Source organism: Quercus suber, unplaced genomic scaffold (genome assembly GCF_002906115.3).
Source record: "Quercus suber isolate HL8 unplaced genomic scaffold, Cork oak 2.0 scaffold_256, whole genome shotgun sequence".
Taxonomy (NCBI): Eukaryota; Viridiplantae; Streptophyta; class Magnoliopsida; order Fagales; family Fagaceae; genus Quercus; species Quercus suber.
Genome location: NW_027069712.1, coordinates 333,073 through 346,213, shown reverse-complemented (window position 1 = coordinate 346,213; position 13,141 = coordinate 333,073). Strand labels below are relative to the sequence as shown.

General features: G+C 32.9%; 1 pseudogene; it reads left to right on the top strand.

Annotated features, from left to right (window-relative positions):
* Positions 1 to 1,182: 1,182 nt before the first annotated feature.
* LOC112008806 (probable LRR receptor-like serine/threonine-protein kinase At3g47570) lies at positions 1,183 to 3,859 on the top strand (annotated as a pseudogene).
* The last annotated feature ends 9,282 nt before the right edge of the window (positions 3,860 to 13,141 follow it).

The window sequence follows — 13,141 nt, the reverse complement described above, 5'->3', positions numbered from 1 at the left end:
GTCCTTCATAAAATTAGAGGCAGTTTTATGGTTTTTATACTAAAAAAGAGGGGGGGGGGGGGGGGGGAAAAAAAAAAAAAAAAAAAAAAGTACACCTCTCACCCTAAACTCTCTCTTAATAAATAGGGTCCAATAAATGAATTATCAATTGTCTAAAAAATTTAAACTATTAAAAAATAGTGAATTTAATCATTTAATTAAAATTTTAAAAATTAAAACACACTACAATACAAATTTAAAGTGATCTAGTTACTAGCCATAGATTGCGGCCACGTCAAGAATAAAATTTCATTATGAAAATAAGGAGTTGTAACCATTCTCACAAAACTTACATTTGAATATACCCAAATAGTTTTTAATTGTAAAAAAAAAAAAAAAAAAAAACAAATGCCGGCCATCCCCGATCAGTAAGTAAGACGAAGTCACATTTGATGTAGAAAAGATCTTGGATATATGACGAGAAGTTACACCTTTTGGACTCTTTGCCGTAAGTCAAAACTCTCTGTGAAGAAACAATCAGAAAAGGCCAAGATATCAATATCTATCAATCTAGAAACATATATTCAGGAAATAGAAACAATCAATCTATAAAAATTTAATAATATATATATGCAAAACACCGGTTTAGTTCAGCCAAATTGTAATCAATCTAAGGTTTCTTAATTATTATTTTTTTAATAACTGTTGAGGTAACTTAAAATGAGATATTCAAATCAAATTCCCATATTCTGTCTTTTATCTTCCATCGTAATTATCGAATTTTAAAAATTATAGAAAAAGACCATTACATGCTTTGACAATGTCAGCATGCAAAATTCCTAAGTCGTCATTGTCTTTTGTTTTTTGGGTGGAAAATACTTAGGTATTCTTGGAGCACGGAGAAATGGTGCTCCTTCCTCTTACATTCATGGTGGACTTTATTATGAATTTAATAAACGGACCCCACCATGAATATGAGAGGAGAGAGCACCATTCTCTATATTCCGGGAGTACTTAAAAATTACTCTTTTTGGGTTAGGTCCGTATCAAATCACTAAACCAAAATTCCCGCAATGTTTCTTACTTGCTATATAAATGTTCATGCTTGCATTATTGACTTGTATTATTGGCTGCAAAGCAGTGAAATCAAACTCTTCGTTTTCACAAACAAATATACCCACCTTGTACCAAGCGTGATTTTCCATGGGGCTTTCACGCTCGAATTCAGCTACACTATCCTCATCCTTCTGTTACTGTATGCATGCTTCTTTTCTTCTTTCGTGCTGTGGCTTGTTGTTCACCTTCGTGGTTGGTGGGAATAATGAGACAGACCGGTTGGCATTGAGCTAGTGACCTTTTCGGGGCTATGAACTCTTGGAATGACAGCATCCACTTTTGTTAATGGCAAGGGGTTACTTGTGTTCATCGACATCGAAGGGTCACGGTGGTGGACTTGTGGTCTTTGAAGCTCGTAGGCTCTATATCACCACATGTTGGAAATTTAAGTTTTTTGAAGATTTTATTTCTTGGAAACAATAGCTTTTTTAATGAAATCCCTCCTGAAATTGGTCGTTTGCATAGATTGCAATTCTTTCATTTGCCAAATAACACACTTTGTGGCCAAATTCCTAGCAGTTTATCTAATTGTTCCAATCTTATTGATATTTTTGTCAGTTATAACCTTCTATCTGGAGAAATTCCTGCAAATCTTGGCACCTTGTCAAAACTCCAAAAAATTGGTATTCACAATAATAATTTGACAGGAAGTTTCCCAAATTCTTTTGGAAACTTATCATCTCTAGAAGTGATTTCTGCACTTTTTAATAACTTGGGTGGGAGTATTCCTGAATCTTTTGGCCATTTGACCAAACTTAGAATTTTTGGAGTGAGTTCAAACAGGTTGTCTGGTACAATTCCTACTTCAATCTTCAATCTTTCCTCAATAATACAATTTGATGTAGGAAACAACCAAATCCAAGGGCATCTTCCATTAGACATAGGTATCACTTTACCAAATATTGAATTTTTTTCCATTAGTGGAAACCAATTTATTGGTAGTATACTAGATTCAATTTCCAATGCCACAAATCTTGATACACTTCAATTGAACAGAAATAAACTAAATGGCAAAATTTCTTCCTTGGAGGAGCTAAATAAAATGACACGTTTTCGCATTTCTGGCAACCTTCTTGGAAATGGAGGGGCAAATGACTTGGGTTTTTGTTCTTTGACAAATGCCGCCTATCTGATTACATTGCAAATAAGTGCCAATAACTTTGGGGGAGAGTTACCAAAGTGTATTGGCAATTTCTCAACTAATCTTACCCAATTGGCTCTAGATAATAATAAAATATTTGGAAAGATTCCTGCTGAAGTAGGAAATTTGATCAACTTGTTGAGGCTTGATATGTGGCAGAACAAATTATCAGGTAATATTCCCTATAAAATTGGAAATCTTCAGAAGTTACAAATTTTGGCATTAAATACAAATAATTTCTATGGGAACATTCTATCCTCAATTGGAAATTTAACCGTCTTGACAAACTTGTATTTATATGAGAATAATCTTCAAGGCAATATCCCTCTAAGTCTAAGCAAGTGCCGAAATTTGTTTAATCTGAATCTTGCTAATAATAATCTTAGTTGTTTGATATCCACACAAGTCATTGGTCTCTCACCAATTTTTTTATTTCTTTCTGCCAACCAATTTATTGGTGTTCTTCCCGTGGAAGTAGGCAATTTTCAGAATCTAGAAATTTTGGATATTTCAAAAAACATGTTGTTTGGCGAAATTCCAGCTAGTTTGGGAAGTTGCATAAAGTTGGAATATCTATACATGGAAAGAAACCACTTCCAAGGGATCATTCCCCCAACTTTTGAATCATTAAGAGGTCTTCAATATCTAGATCTGTCAAACAATAATTTGACTAGCCAAATTCCTAAATTTTTGGAGGTTTTTGTCTACTTGCAATTTCTAAATCTATCTTACAATCATTTTGAGGGAGATGTGCCAACAAACGGAGTTTTCAAGAATACAAGTGCAACTTTCCTTGAGGGAAATGTTCAGCTTTGTGGAGGAATATCTGAGATTCAGCTTCCTAAATGCAAATATCAAAAATTGAAAAAGAGGAAGTTGGCCTTTACCTTGAAGGTAATAATTTGTATACTTTTTGGGGTTTTGGGGGTAATTTTGATGCTGTCCTTGCTAGTTATTTGTTCTTTTAAGTAAAAAACAAAAAGAAAGCACTTCAAGTAATTCAGGAAAGTTTCTCTTGAATGTATCTTATCAAAGTCTCTTAAAAGCTACTGATGGGTTCTCCTCCACCAATTTAATTGGTGTGGGTGGCTTTGGATCTGTGTATAGAGGAATTCTTGATCAAGGTAGATATACGGTTGTAGTTAAGGTGCTAAATCTTTTGCGTCATGGAGCTTCCAAGAGTTTCATTACTGAATGTGGGAATTTGAGAAGTGTTAGACATTGGATTCGTGTAAAGATAGTCTCGGCTTGTTCAAGTGTTGACTCTCAAGGTCATGAATTTAAAGCTTTAGTATATGAGTTCATGTCTAATGGAAGCCTTGATGAGTGGTTGCATCCAGCTACAAGCTAGAACAGATAATGTTCTTGAGAAACCAAAGAATTTGAATATTCTTCATAGACTAAATATCGTCATTGACGTTGCTTATGCATTGGATTATCTACATCATCATTGTCATACACCAATCATTCATTATGACCTCAAACCTAGCAATGTTCTTCTTGATGATGAAATGATCGGACATGTTAGTGACTTTGGTTTGGCAAGGTTCGTTTTTGAGGACACCCATGATTGTTTCACTAATCAATCAAGCTCCATCGTATTCAGATGAAAAATGGGTTATGCTCCGCCAGGTGAATATTTTCATTGTTTCTTAATATTTCTTAATGTAGTCTCAAGTATGAACTGTTCAAATATTGTACAAAGTAGAGCGCATCCTAAACAATTTTTCCACTTCTCATAATAATTATTTTCCTACTGCATGCCACCAAAAGATGATCTTAAAGTTTGTAAGATTAATTATATTTCCCTTTTTATTTGTACAAAATTAGAAATAACCATATTGCAATAAATATTATGTGCAATTACAGAGTATGGCATGGGAAATAGGATGTCTATCCTTGGCGATGTCTATAGTTATGGCATACTATTGTTAGAGATGTTTATAGGAAAACGGCCCACTGATGACATGTTCAAAGATGGCTTGAACCTTCATGATTTTGTTAAAACAGCTTTGCTTGACCAAGTGATTGACGTTTTGGATCCTAATCTTCTTTGGGAAAGAGAAGATGAGATGACATGGATGAATGATTCTCACGATCAAAATCAAATTAGAAGTCCCAAAATTCAAGAATGCTTTATTTTGATATTTGGAATTGGAGTTTCTTGTTCTAGGGAGTTTGCAAGAGAAAGGATGAACATGAGTGATGTTGTAAATGAACTGCATTTGATTAAAGAAAAGCTCCTTGGAACTAGAATACGCTAAGAAAAACATCTGCTTACAGGTAAATTTTTTGTCACATAGTAGTAGTAATGATATGGTAATGAATCCCCCAACACCAAGTGATGAATATCTTTTTAATTCTTATACATTGAAATGATTTATCTCAGTTCAATAATTTAGAGACATAATTATCTTGCTTCATCACAGGTACACTATCTGGGACACAGAGCTTAATTTCAGACACAACAGCCAGAAAAAGCTTAAGGAAAAAAAGAAGAATTGCGGAGTTGTCTTTACAAAAGATTGATACTGAAATCGAGATCAAAGTGATTCAACTTCCTGCTCTGAATTATCCTGGTTTCATTGTTGGCAGCAAATGCAATTAGGTACCAATCATTTGAAGCTGCCTTGAATTCCTGAATTGCTTCTTTTGAAGGTTTTGAGGCTAGAATAGAACATATTTGGCTATTTTTACCAAATGGTAAAATTGATTCTATACTAAATAATCTCCTTCCATGAATGTTTTAAATCAACCTTTCTTATTGTAAGCTCATTCCACTCTTTGTTTTATATAAGGTACAATCTCATTTGTTTCTCAAAAAAAAAAAAAAAAGTTCCTTATGTTATGTGATGACTCGCAGAACATCATCACATCCATATACTAAAATACATGTATATCAACTGTTATTAAAATATATTAGACTCGTTTAAAAAAAATTATACAAAAATAGTAGTATCATTTTATGTACTAATTAACAGAGGCTAGTGGTTAAACGGAAGGATTGGATTGATAAAATTAAAACCTTATAGGAACCAAACTAACAACTCATCAAAATGTTGAGGGTCTAAATTGTTTTTACCCAAAAAAAAAAAACATGTGGAGCATTAAAGACCAGTGGAAGTTGCATTCACAACCAAAATAAAAACATGTGGGCATTAGAGACCTGTGGAATTTTCTTTCACAACCAAAAAAGAAAAAGAAAAAGAAAAGATGTTACTTGTTAATTAGTTGTTAGCATATTATCAGGAATGGTCAAGATTCTCCATGGAAACATCTCTAATGCTACAAAAGCGTGTGATAGCTTAGTGAGGGACATAGAAAGTAGAAAGAACCAATTTAAGAGGCTACAGGACTTATGGCATGACCAACAAGACCTATCCTACTACTCCCAAGTCTTTGTTTCACCCATATTTACTGGAAAAACTCTTTCTAGGTGGAAATTCTGGACACGTTTGTAGTTGCAGAAAACTTTTACATTTTTTGTTTTTGTTTTGGTAATATGGATAAACTTTTACATCTTTGCTATCATGCTTGGATATTCTGTTAAACAATATTAGTAATACATTAAGTAACAATAAATAACAACAAAAATAACATTTACACCGTTAATAAACACATGTTAAACTTTAGGGTAAAACTCAAAACTACTCATTCTATCCCTGTAGGATGAGTTTTACCAATCATCATTTTTTAAACAAAATATTTTGTCGGTCTCTATACATTAGCCTATGAGCAATTTTAATCCTTAAAATTTGAAGTGATCATATTTGGCTCTTAGTAAGCTCGATTGATTGATCCCTTAATCTAGAAAAAACTTCAAATGATCGATTTTAGTACCTAACAAATTTAAAATGATAGCTTTTAGCTCCTATGGAGTGATGATGTGTCTAAACACGTTATTTAAGAGGCTAAAAATGATCATTTTAAAAGGATACTTGCCTTTGCTAATTGATGATGCCAAAAATCGTCAATAAGTCACGCGGTCCTCACATACTCAAGACAACATCTGCACAACACAGAAAAAGAAGATCTCAAGAGAGTAACGGTATGGTACCGGCCAAAGACCCTCCGAAAGTTAAGTTAGAGAACTTGTTTCACAACTCTAGAGTGTTAGAGCTGGGGTAAGTTATGCATACCTTGATTTGTGAGGATTTTGGAGTTTTTATAGTAGTGTAGAGTTGACTTTTGTTTCTTGGTGGAGAAGATCTTTCCTTATAAGAAAGATCCTAATTAATGCATGTATTTTGCAGAATCATTTCCTTGTAGGAATTCCTTTGGTTAGGATTGATTGTGGGATACAAGAAATTTCCTTACATAGATATCCGTGGGGGTCAAGTTAAGCCAGGCTGGACCCGTCGGCCTCTTTAACCTCATTGGCCTCTCCACATCCGTCAGCCATCTGCTCCGTCCTATCATTCCCGTTGGCATATGGAGACGCCTATTGAGTCTCCTTGTGGGGTCATCTTGTGTGATGTCGTTGGCCTAACTCTGCCGTGAGTTTCCATGAAGCTGACAAGTATGCTTTGATGTTTTGGATATTAAGTTTATGACTAAAATATCCCTATCACTCATTAATCATGGAAACCTTTTTGTGTCAATGACCCACAGAGAGGACAAAGGACCACATAGATTGAAGACCAGTCCTTGTGAATGGTGCACTAAAGAATAGTAAAACCATTTCTGATTCAATTATATGGACTCTGCTTTTAAGAATTGGAAGTGGGTATGGCGGGATGCATTTATAGATGGGTCCATTAAATTTTTTTTTTTGGGTTAACGATGGGGTCCATTAATTAAAAATTGGTCACGTAGTCTTTTCTTTTACTCTTTTTCTTTTCCTTTTCCTTTTCAGACGTGTTCACACTGCCCTTTTTCTTAATCCTGTTATAGTATTAGTATTGATGGGAGGCTTAAAAAGCCATACTATTATTTTTAGCTGTTAAATACAAATTTATAACTACAATTTTATAACTATAATGGTGGAGCCAAAGCCAAATAATTTGGCTCCAAAGATACAGTACACAGCCAAAGGGCTATGCACCAGATCTCGTAGGGGAAAAAAAAAAGTGGAGCGTGTTCACATTGCTTATATTAAATGTATTATTTTATTCGTGTATTTACACTGCTTTGTAATATAAATATTATTTTATTATAGTAGATATATTATTTAATTGTATTGTTTATATTATTTTATTGTGTTGAAAGTTAAAATAAAACTACTGATATTGGGTGTTTTGTAAAGTAAGAATGTAAGATAAATAAAGTAGTTTTTTTACGGAGCCATATTACTAAATTTATAACACCACTAATATGAATACTCTTAGGGATCAAGATCAAGTCCTCCTCCGCGTGGGATGGACTTGATATTTAGGTGAAAGTCATCAAACCATGTATATTTATAACTCTCAATACCTATTTTTCAATGGGCAAAAAAAATTTTCATTTACTTTTTTGAAAATGACAAAACAAATCATGCCAGACCCAGAAAATCCAAATTAAATCAAAATAGGAGACTGATTCAAACTCTAATAAATCCCCACCGTGACTTAAATTCCATTTCGTAAGACTTCCACTTAATCCAAAAAGTGTCGAACTCAAATTTGAAAACCACCAAAGTTCATCAAATTTCTTCCCCATCCTGGTATAACTCAAGCTACCAAATGCAAAATCTTAACAAATTTCAATTTTGCCGAGGCTTCTCTCAAGCCACAAAGTGTCAAACGAAAATCACCTATTAAAATTAAAATTGAGAGAATTGAAAATTGATGAAGAGGTGCAGAAGGAAGGAAAGTCTAAAGGAACACAGAAAATTACATTGTTAGGCTTGATGTATTGTATGCTCAAAAGTTGTTTACAATGAATCCTTAGCAAGGTGTGTATAAAAACTAGGAAATAGGGGTAGCCGTAATTAGGGTTTACAACATAATGGGGCCTCTTGGGTCATTTGACCTTGCAAACCATAAATAATATATTCTTTAACACACACACACACACACAAAAATAAAAGTAAAAATACATATCTCCCCAAGTTACCTCCAAATGTGCTAAAAACGCCAAATACGCCCGAACATGATGTCAAAGTATTAGAATAATGAGCTTCAACATTCAGTCTAGTGCACCTGTGGTGAGGGAAGATAAATTTCAATGTATTAGAATACATAGCTACAAAATTCAAATCGTAACGATGTGGGGAGTGAGGTTTTCTCTACAGTAACAAGAATTTAAAAGATATTCTTTAACTCATTACCTACAATTTTTTTTTTTTTTGGGAGAATCTCATCACCTACAAATTAGTTGGCAAATTAAGTATCAACTATCAAGTTTTGTTTTACCTTTGAGAAAATTCATGATGCAAGAAAGCTAATTTGTGTGGGATTATGAATTCCCATCTCATTCAATATTTATGGAATTGACAATCCATTTTTTAGAAGATATTTAAAATTATAAACAAAAAATAATTTTACAAACAAATTCGAACTTCAAAATTTCTACAACAAATTAGTTAACTTTGTAGCCTTTACATGTCACTGTCAGCAATTTTTTTAAAATAAATTTGGAACAATCTATATAAAAGACAAAAGGCATTTTTAATTTTAAGTATTATAGAAGAATAGTTGGCCTGATTCCGAATGCTATGTATAGCAGAATGAGAATATCAAATTTCAAGTTGCTCCAATCTCTCGGTTCTGTTAGAATTATATATATATATATATATATATTAATAATATATATATATATATATATATATATTAATAATAATAATAAACCTTAGATCACGCGCTGCAGAAGATACATTACCAAAGATCAAAAAAAAAAAAAAAAAAAACAAAAAAATTAAAAAATTACCTGTAGCTTGAAGTCTTTATCAGGTTCTAAAAGGTTTTGTCGAATTAAATGCTGTTAGGTTCTAAGACTTTAGAAACTAAATGTATTAGAACTTTATTATGTATTATGTTGGCAAACCATGATAAAAACATGAGTTTAGGTTTAGCTTGCTCAAAGTGTGTTTATTTGTAAAAGTTAGAATTGAGTGATTGCAGGATTTATTGGTTAAATCTGCAAGGCTCGATCGATCGAAAATTATCCTCGATGATCGAACTCGTGCAGATTAATTTTTTGCAGAATTTTCCAACTCAGCCCAAGCCTAGTTTGACATGTAGGGTTTTATGTTTTACTCCAAGTATAAAAAGAAAACCCTAACTAAGTTTTAGAAGTCTTTGATGTGTTGTGTGTTGAATCTCTTGTGAGATCTAGAGGTGTTTACTTTTATACACACTTAGGGTTATCAAGATCAAGATTCATGTCAAGAACTTGGTGATCACTTCAATTGCTGCATAAAGAATTTCAAGAAGATTGAAACCTTTGAGTGGAGTCTCAAAGTCACAAGTTGGAGTACTTGTGGTTGCAGTGGATCAAGGAAAGAAGTAGTCCGTGGACTCAAAACTGTCACGTGGTCGTGGTAGTAAGTTTTCTACTCGAGGTAGCAATAAGATGTTAGTGGTCTAAGTCTTATGGTACAAACTTCAATCTTTCATAATATATCTGTTTTACCTGAGAATAGTAGGTTAAATTCTTCCCAGGTTTTTACCGATTTGGTTTTCCTGGGTTATCAGATCGTGTGTTCTTTATATTTCCGCATTACTTACATGATATGATTTGAATGTGTTAACCTAAATCTGAATAATTTATCTAAGTAATCACTTGGCTAAATAACTAAGTTAAATAACTTGTGTTTTAAGGGGTCTAAAAATGTACAAATGCAATTCAACTAAGCATTAGTGATGTCCATCCTTTCTCTTGGAATTCTGTGGAACAAGCAGTCCAATTTCGAGTACAAAATCAAGCATTCTTGAATTTTGGACTTCCATTTTGATCCTCATTGAGTGTCATTCATTCTTATTTCTCCCTCTTGTCTTTCCAGGGAAGATTAGGATCTATAATGTCAATTATTCGTTTGGTAAACTTGCTTTAACAAAGTCACGAAGATTTAAGCTGTTGAGGAAGATGCTATCAGTAGGCCTTTTTCCCGTGAACATCTCTAACAATATATGCTCATAACTATAAACATCACCATATATTGATACCTCGTTTCCCATACCATACTCTGCAATTGCACATAACATATATTGTAATTGCCATACTTTATACCACAAAAAGAAGGAAAGAAAAAATCTTACAAATTTTAAAGGATGATTTTCCAAGGCATGAAAAAAAATAAAAATAAAAAATAAAAGAAGGAGCTAGAAGAAGAATAAAACAAGAAAATTATGTTTTAACACATTCTATCTTCTAGATACAAACATCATTATTAAAACAATATTTTTATACTTAGAAGTTAGAACTGTTGTGTAAATATGGGAAAAGTAAAAGAAAAAACTTTTTAATTTAAGAAATGCAAAATATATTTACCTGGAGGAGTATAACCGATTGTTCCTCTGACCCCAATTGAGCTTGATTGATTAGCAGAAGAATCTTGGATGATAGCATGAAGGAATTTTGCCAAGCCAAAGTCACTTACATGTCCAATCATTTTATCATCAAGAAGAACATTGCTAGGCTTGAGGTCACAGTGAACAATTGGTGTTTGGCAATGATGATGAAGATAATCCAATGCACTAGCAACATCAATGGCGATATTTAGTCTTTGAATAAGACTCAATTTCCTTGGATTCTCAAAAGACTCATTGTTATTGGTGTTGGATGTAACCACTCATCTAGGTCGCCATTTCCAAAGAACTCATTATCAAGTTCCAAATCTTCTGTAGAGACAAAAATAGGGCTATGGTAGTGACAATATGTGAAATAACTTGGTTGCTAGCATTGTTGAAGGATCTTAAGGTCTATCATCCACAACCAGCATTGCTTTTCTGTGATAATCAAGCAACTATATACATAGGGGAGAATCCTGTGTTTCATGAAAGAACTAATCATATTGAGATTGATTGTCACTTGGTTAGAGATAAGGTGCAAGATAGAGTAATTAAGTTGTTTTACACTCCTACTCACACTCAATTGGCAGATTTACTTACAAAGGCACTTAATGCTCAACAATTAGCTTCTTTACTTGTCAAAATGAGCATCATCAATATTCATGGTTCTGGTGCTAACCTTGAGGGGGATGTAAAGACATTGAGAGCAAGGTTAGTGCAGTGAAGTAGTGCAGTAGTGCAGTGAAGCAGTGAAGTGAGAAGAAGCTAATGCAGCAGTGAAGTGTATAAACGACATAGAGCTGTGCTACTTGTAGTTTTGGAATTTATTGGTTATTTATGTATACACGTGTATGATACACGTGCCATAGCTGCTTTGCGCATAAGTTGGAAGTCAGTTTTCTTCTTCAGTTAGTATATATATGAGATCTTTTGTACAATTTTATTCAATTGAGTAATAACAGAAATTTTTCAGAAACTTCCTCTTTGTTTTCACTCTCCAAGCTTTCAAGCATTTCTTTCTTCTTGTTGTTCTCTGTTTCTTACACATATTTTATTATTATTAGGAATTGTCAAGATTCTCCATGGAAACATCTCTAATGCTACCAGTGGCGGAATCAGGATTTTAGTTTAGGGGGGGCAAGATCAAAAGACAATAATAACAACATAACCTAAAATTATTAATTGATATTAATAATAAAATTATAAACAAACAATAATTGTCATACAAAGCCTATTAAAATTAAAAAATTGTAAAATAAATAAACAATGGTAAAACATCTAATTCATAGTTATTGACAATCAGTCATCAAAGTAAGAGATTAATCTGTATACATAAAGTTTAGAGATCTAATTTGATTCCTCAAAATAAATTGAGAAAATAAATTTCAACTTTTCTCTATTCTTTTAATTATTTAAAATTTTGGATTTATGGTAGAAACTCAAATTTTGAAACTATGAAGATGCAAGAGACGAAGGAGAAAAAAGTAATGGACATTTTAATGCTTTAGTACCATACAAGACATTATTATTATTATTATTATGTGTAATTAGAGATGTGTAATTAGAGCTCCACGGGCAGAACTTCAAACGAGAAAAGAAGGAAATTTAGGTAAGTGAAAAAAGAAAAAGATAAAAAGAGTTTATATTGGTCAAAAGTGTAAACAGCTTTAACAAGTTTAGTTTGGTGGCATTTATTGTATCAGATTGTTTAAAGTAGGAGGAGTTGTTTTCGTAACACCACAAAATTTCACAAATTTTTACAATAAATTGAGGTATTAGTACATCATTGGTCAGAATAAAATAAAAAAATTATTTTGAGATTCATCTCAACAAAAAACAAGAGTATAGTAAAAATATTGTGAAATTTTATTGTGTCTCTAGACTTTCTCAATTGGAAGATTTGTTATTTTATTATTTATTTCATGTGATGTTTGTACAGTTTGTTTAGGAAAACTGTTTCCTTGTTTTTCTATTCTATGCCAGAAGCTAACTCACTACATAATCATATATTAATAGACTCTTTTTAGGAGGAGTCAGGGGGGGCAGGTGCCGCCCCTCGCCCCCCTCTGGCTCCGCCCCTGAATGCTACAAAAGCGTGTGATAGTTTAGTGAGGGACCTAGAAAGTAGAAAGAACCAAATTAAGAAGCTACAGGACTTATGGCATGACCAACTTAGACCTATCCTATTACTCCAAGTCTTTGTTTCGCACACAGATTTACTGGAAACAAAGATTTACTGGAAAAGCTCTTTCTAGGGAAATTCTGGACAGCGTTTGTAGTCGCAAAAAACTTTTACATTTTTTTTTAGTAATATGGACAACTTTTACATCTTTGCTATCATGCTTGGATATTCTATTAAACAATATTAATAACACACTTAGTAACAATAAATAGCCGATTAATATCTTAGTCTGATGATAAAGAATTATTAACAAGAACGGATGTCATAAGTTGAAACTCTTTAAAGTGAAAA